This window comes from Triticum dicoccoides, chromosome 1B, assembly GCF_002162155.2.
Source record: "Triticum dicoccoides isolate Atlit2015 ecotype Zavitan chromosome 1B, WEW_v2.0, whole genome shotgun sequence".
In the NCBI taxonomy this organism is placed as follows: domain Eukaryota; kingdom Viridiplantae; phylum Streptophyta; class Magnoliopsida; order Poales; family Poaceae; genus Triticum; species Triticum dicoccoides.
In genome coordinates, this window is record NC_041381.1 from 44,876,776 (window position 1) to 44,882,932 (window position 6,157).

General features: G+C 48.1%; 1 pseudogene; it reads left to right on the forward strand.

Moving 5' to 3' along the window:
• Window positions 1-4,156, forward strand: part of LOC119350090 — a 42,505-nt pseudogene extending 38,349 nt beyond the window's left edge.
• Window positions 4,157-6,157: the final 2,001 nt, after the last annotated feature.

Sequence of the window (6,157 nt, forward strand, 5' to 3'; positions counted from 1 at the left end):
GACACTTTATGTGGGGCGTTACCAGTAACGCCCCGGACTTAACTCACCTTAAACCCTCTCCTACGTGGGCTGGCTGGGGTCCTGGCGCACTCTATATAAGCCACCCCCCTCCACAGGTAGAAGGGTTCGGCACCTTGTAACTCATATACTCATAATCCACTCGACTGCCTCCGGGCTCCGAGACGTAGGGCTATTACTTCTTCCGAGAAGGGCCTGAACTCGTACATCTCTTGTGTTTACAACTTCTCCATAGCTAGGACCTTGCCTCTCCATACCTACCCTCCACTCTACTGTCAGGCTTAGAACCACGACATGTGGCGTACCGCAAAACAGAGGAAACGGACCTCCTACGGTCGAAACGGGGGTCCTGTTGATCGGGAGGGGTGTGGCGTACTGCAAAACGGACGAAACGGATCTCCTACGGTCGAAATGAGGGTCCTGTTCATCGGGAGGAGTGTGGCGTACCGCAAAACGGACGAAACGGACATGTGTTGGAGCGCTACGGTCGAAACGGGGGTCCTGTTCATCGGGAGGGGTGTGGCGTACCGCAAAACGAGACTCCACGGGATACTGTTCATCTCCACCGTCGACCTCCTCCAGCCTCCATGGGCTACCGTCGACCTCCTCCAGCCTCCACGGGCTCCTGTTTATCCAGCCTCCACCGCGCGCTACTCCACCGGCTACTGTTCAACCACCCCTCCACCGTCTACTATTCATCCAGCCCTCCACCGTCTACTGTTCATCCAGCCCTCCACACCACGTGGTCCTGTTCAACCACCCCTCCACCATCTACTGTTCATCCAGCCCTCCACACCACGGGGTCCTGTTCATCCAGAGGCAACGCCACCGCTCACTGTTTATCCAACCCCCCCTCCCCCCGGCAACGCTCATTGTTCATCCAATCGATCGGTTTCAGTTAGCAGCAGTAGTGAAGGAATCGCTCCATCGGGTTTAGTTAACAGCCATCGATCGATCGCTCGGGTTCAGTAACGCGTAGCCTGCAGTGCAATTGATCGGGTTCAGTTAGACCCAACGCCTCGCTCGGGTTCAGTTAGAGCCAACGCCTCGCATGTGTATGAGAGAAACGCGCATCGCTCGGCCCCCGACCTCCCACCGTAACCGGCAACTCCCCGAAATTTTCCTTCCCATCGCTTCTACCATGGTTTTTTCCGTCATGGACGGCCCAAAAAATGTCATGCAGCTGCGTGTTCGGCCCGCCCAGGACAAAAAGCCCATTTTCTATCATGATTTTTTGTCATAGAAGTAGGAGCCCGCCACATCTATGATGATACCGGGTTTTGTCACAATTATCATCATAGAAGTGTCATATGTATGACAGAAAAAAAAATTGTTTGGTTCAAAATGTCACGGATGTGTCTTTTTTTTATAGTGGTGAGATTGCAAGTATCTTGGAAACTCGCGCACTCTCTTTTTATTTTTGTGGGACTATCTTGCAAACGCTCGTCTGCCGATGGACGACATGTCACTCTGCTCTATTAATTCCTGATTCCTCTCATTTCCATCGGTAAAGGTTCGACGCTTCACGAGTTTCCTTCTATTCACTTTTTCTCGTAGATATCTCTAGTGGTATTTCTCTACGAAAGAATGTGGAAAACAAGAACTACGAATGACACTCACGATGGCTTGCTCACTTTTATTCCCAACGCCTAGTGGCCAAGATGGCACTGCTCATTGATTGCACCACAAAACTGCAAAATTCCGTATGGTGGTATTACTGTGAGATGTTTTGATTTTTTTTCCCGATATTCTAACATGTCTACGTTTTTTTCTGATTAATAACATGTCATGCATGTACGTAGTTAGGAGACTAATACTGAACCATTTCCCATCCCTCTAACGGCTTCTCCACTTTTGACCATCCATTTTTGTTATGGGAGTACCTACAACTCATTTAGATGAGATATAATTTGATCTCATTCATTTTGAAAATAAGAACAGATACAACCCACATCAGCACAGACGCATCTTATAGCATCACATCCAATGGTTATAAAAGGTGAATGAGACCATATTATATCTCATCTAAATGAGTTCTAGCAAAACTGTTTTGTTATTGGTGCATTCTTGGTCGTCAGGTCTTCACCTTAGTCCGGCCTCCACCCCAAGTTGTAATTCCTGGGCTAAAAGTCTTAGGGCTGCTACAAAGGAAGAAAAATCAGAGCCCTCTAGTAAACTTGGCCCCTTTTCCCGGCCCAGTTAGCCAACCCACGAAATGCCACATGGTCGATTACTGTACCCCTAAAATGAGTGAAAAGTATAAAACCAGCATAATACTAGCGTCATAATAAAAGAAACTGCCACAATATAAGCAACTGGCAAAAAACACCGAATACAAAATAAAACTTTTACATAAAGCAATAAACGTAGCTTGACTGCGACTTTGATATGGCAAAGGGCTGATGTGGTAAAGGGGTAACGGCGCCTAGGTGAAAGACATTAAGGGCTCGTTGAAATTGTGACCTTTTCGTCTAAAAAAAATAACACAATTGACACCGATGCCATCGCCTGACTCGCGTAACCCTTTCAATGGAGCCGCTCATCCATGGATATCCGGATCAACCAGGGCTTGACGGTGCTTAGGTCAAGCGTGCTCATCATAGTGCGCCAGAGGTGGGTGAGGATGGTCTCGAACCACCTTAACGGTGGGCCACGCCTCTCCGAGGCGTTGGCACGAGCCCTGCAATGAAGTCCTTGGTGAAGTGGGCCTTATGGATGTCGATGTTATTTTCTGCGTCTTCTCCGTGATGATGGCCGACGGTGGCGATCGGTGTAGGACAACGGTTCTGCTTGCTGCCTTGGTCGTGCTCGAGGAGAGATGCATATGCAAAACTTGCCGCTCAAAGACGCCTTCGAGATAGCATCACTCGAAGACGTCTATGCAAAGCTTGCCGCTCCACTGCGGTGTTCACGCATCTTGGAAGCTCGCACACTCTCTTCTTGTCCCTATGGGACTATGCTGCAGACGCTCGTTTGTCGATGGACATCATGTCACTCTGTTCTTTTAATTCCTGATTCCTCTCATTCCCAGTAGTAACCGTTCTATGCTTTGTGAGATTACTTCTATTCACCCTTTATCATAGATCTCTGTAGAAGTGTTTCTATGAAAGAATTAATGTGGAAAGTGAGAACCACGAATGACACTCATGATCGCTTGCTCCCTTTTATTCCCCGAGGCTCAGCCCTCACTGATTGCACCACCGAACTGTCCTACTCCACAGGGTCGTATTATTTTGAGATGTTTTACTTTTTCATGTTTTTTCTACCATGTTTGTCCTTTTTATTAAATTGTCATGTGACAGTAAAACTGAACCATTTCTCACCCCTCTAACGTCCTCGTCATTTCTGGCCATCCTTTTTTGTGATCAGTGCGTTCTTGATCGTCGGATCTACAGCTTAGTTCAGCCTCCACCCATGTTCTAATTCCTGGGTCAAAAGTCCTCTAGTAAACTGGGCCCCTTTTCCTAGCCCATTAGCCGCCCCACAGAAGGCCACGCGATCCCTAAAATGGGTGAAAACCATAAAACTACCACGATACTGGCGTCATTAGCAAAAATACAGCACAATACAGGTAGCTAGCGAAAACACCGAGTGAGCACTAAACGCAGCTTGGCCGTGACTTTGACGTGGCAAACCGGTAAGAGCATCTCTAGTAGACCCCATATAACGCCGATCTGCATAACACGTTTACAGTTCGTGGAAAAACGGCTTTGTGGACCGGCTTAGGCGGCCGCATAGTCAGCCCCGCAAACGGATCCGTATAAAAGGATATTCATAGAAGATGCTTTTTTACGGGTCGGTTTTGCAGGGTCTGCTCGGGCACCGGCACGTCGAACCGCAAACCAAAAATCCCCAATTAGCGAATTTGACAGCAATTCCGACAAATGAGTTCAAATTCGAACGATAAAATATACTTTCACGCACAAATAAAAGCATGGTTTTGTAGGACAAACGCAAAAAGACTTGCAAAAGCGACGACCACGTCCTTGATCATCTTGGTCGCTCTTCACTCCGCACCACCTCCATCAAGGTCATCGCCACCCTCGAATCCATCGCCGGCACTTGTTCCAACTCCGGCATCAAACTCACCGGCGGGCGCATTGAATCCATCGGCAATATTGGTTCCAAATCCCGATGAGAAAACATCGCCGGCACTGTAACACGCACCGGCCGATGCAAGCCTCCTCCTCTTCAAGATGTCCCTCCTTGCCATATGATGCCACTTTTCGGTGATGTCGTCCATGTCATTGCGGTTCAATGCCATGATCCTGTTCTCTTAGGCAAGAAGCTTGGACATGGCTTTGTTCTCAGCAGCACGCGCTCTTCTCTCCTCAATGGCCGCCTTGCGCAACCCCTCGTCCTTGAGCAACTGCCACTTCTCTTGCTTCTCTCGTGCCTTCTTACCGGTCAACCCTTTCTTTATCTCCAAAGTCTTGGCTAACATCAACTCATTTGATTGCACCATGGCATCTATCTTGTCCCGCCAGCTCGATGCTTCGTGTTCCCTCTTGATCTTCTCCTTTGTCTTCTTATCACCATCGGGCTTGTTCAAGTTTTTTGGGCCATCATCATCTCCATCTTCATCCATGTTCGTAAGTGAACTTCTCTTCGGTGGGGATTCCTTGTCAAACAAGTTCAACTTCTCGCACTCTTTGAGCAGTTCCATGTCTTTGTATCTTTGTTGGGCAATTTTGTCCTACACAATTAAAACAAAGTTAAATGATGCAATCACTTCATGTCATGCAAAATGATGTGCACAAATTGGGACATGAAAACAAACTCACATAGTAGGATTCTACGGTTCCACTTGGAGGTGCATTGCATACTTGTTCCAAGCAAGCTGCCCAACGTCTGCAAATCGGCTTGATCACGTCCCAATGCCCTTGGAGTGACCGAAAGGTCCGTGGTGTCCTATTCGGATGCTTTGCCATCATGCGGAAGTATTGATCTTCGATTCTTTGCCAATATCTCTTAGAGATTCGAGATGCACCCCTGTAAGCTTCACGAGAGACCACGCTCCAAGCCTTGATCAAGGTTTGGTCTTCCAAGATCATGTAGTTCTTCAATCACACGCTTTTTTTGCTTGCACTTCCTCATACGCCCCCTCATCTACCTCCTCCAATTCATCTTCACCACCGTGACCATCCACGCAACCATCCATTCCATTGTAATTGAACTCAGTGAATGGGTCCCTATTGATGTCGTCGGCATTGGTGTCCAACAAGTTCACGAACTCAGCAGTGCCATTGTTTGAACCACCGCTACACTGAGCGGCATCAAGTCAAGAATAACCATAATACCAAAAAGCAAAGCAAGAACAAATAGGTCGAAGATGCACACTACTAGGGAAAACCTTATACACAGAATCTTACCAGCAGCGCGGGTTAAAATAAGGCGCTACTGCTACTTAGCACCAGCGCGCCAACATAGACCGCGCTACTGATACCAATGTAGTAGTAACGCGTTAGGAGAAAAGAGCGCTACTTCTAATATTGCCATGACGTAGCCACCAGACTAGGAATAGTAGTAGCGCATGTTTTGTCAGCGTGCTACTGCTATTGAACTTAGTAGCAGCGCTTTTTGCCAACACTCGCTGCTGCTAACTTTAGTCCACTCGTTGCAACTAACTTTAGTCTCACCTCGCTCCGCGAACAGGGTGTTTACCACCTTAAATACATTACTTTCCAAACCATCACAACCACTTGGTCTTCATTAAAATCTATGTGTAGGGTCTGTGGCTGCAATAGGAATCGTCGCCGGTTCGTAAACCGGCGAAGATTCCTATTGGCAATTTAGATTCTACATAAAAAGATTATTGATGACCAATGTATTTCTGATTTTTTTACATGCTTAGCCTTAGCTTAGTAGTAGCGTGTTTTTGAGAACTCTCTACTGCTATGGAGTTTAGCAGTAACGCTTTGTCCAAACACGCGCTACTGCTAAACGCCACCCATCTTCCCCAACCGGCCACCCCCACTCTCCCTCTCCACGCTCACTCTCCCCCGCACCCCCCGTCATCCGCCGTCGCCGCCGTTCCCCGAGCACCATCGTCGCCTGCCGCCGCCGACGCTCCTACTCCTTCTCCACTGAGGTAGTCCCTCCATCCCTCATCCCTCCTTCCTCCTCCTCCTCTCCCCTC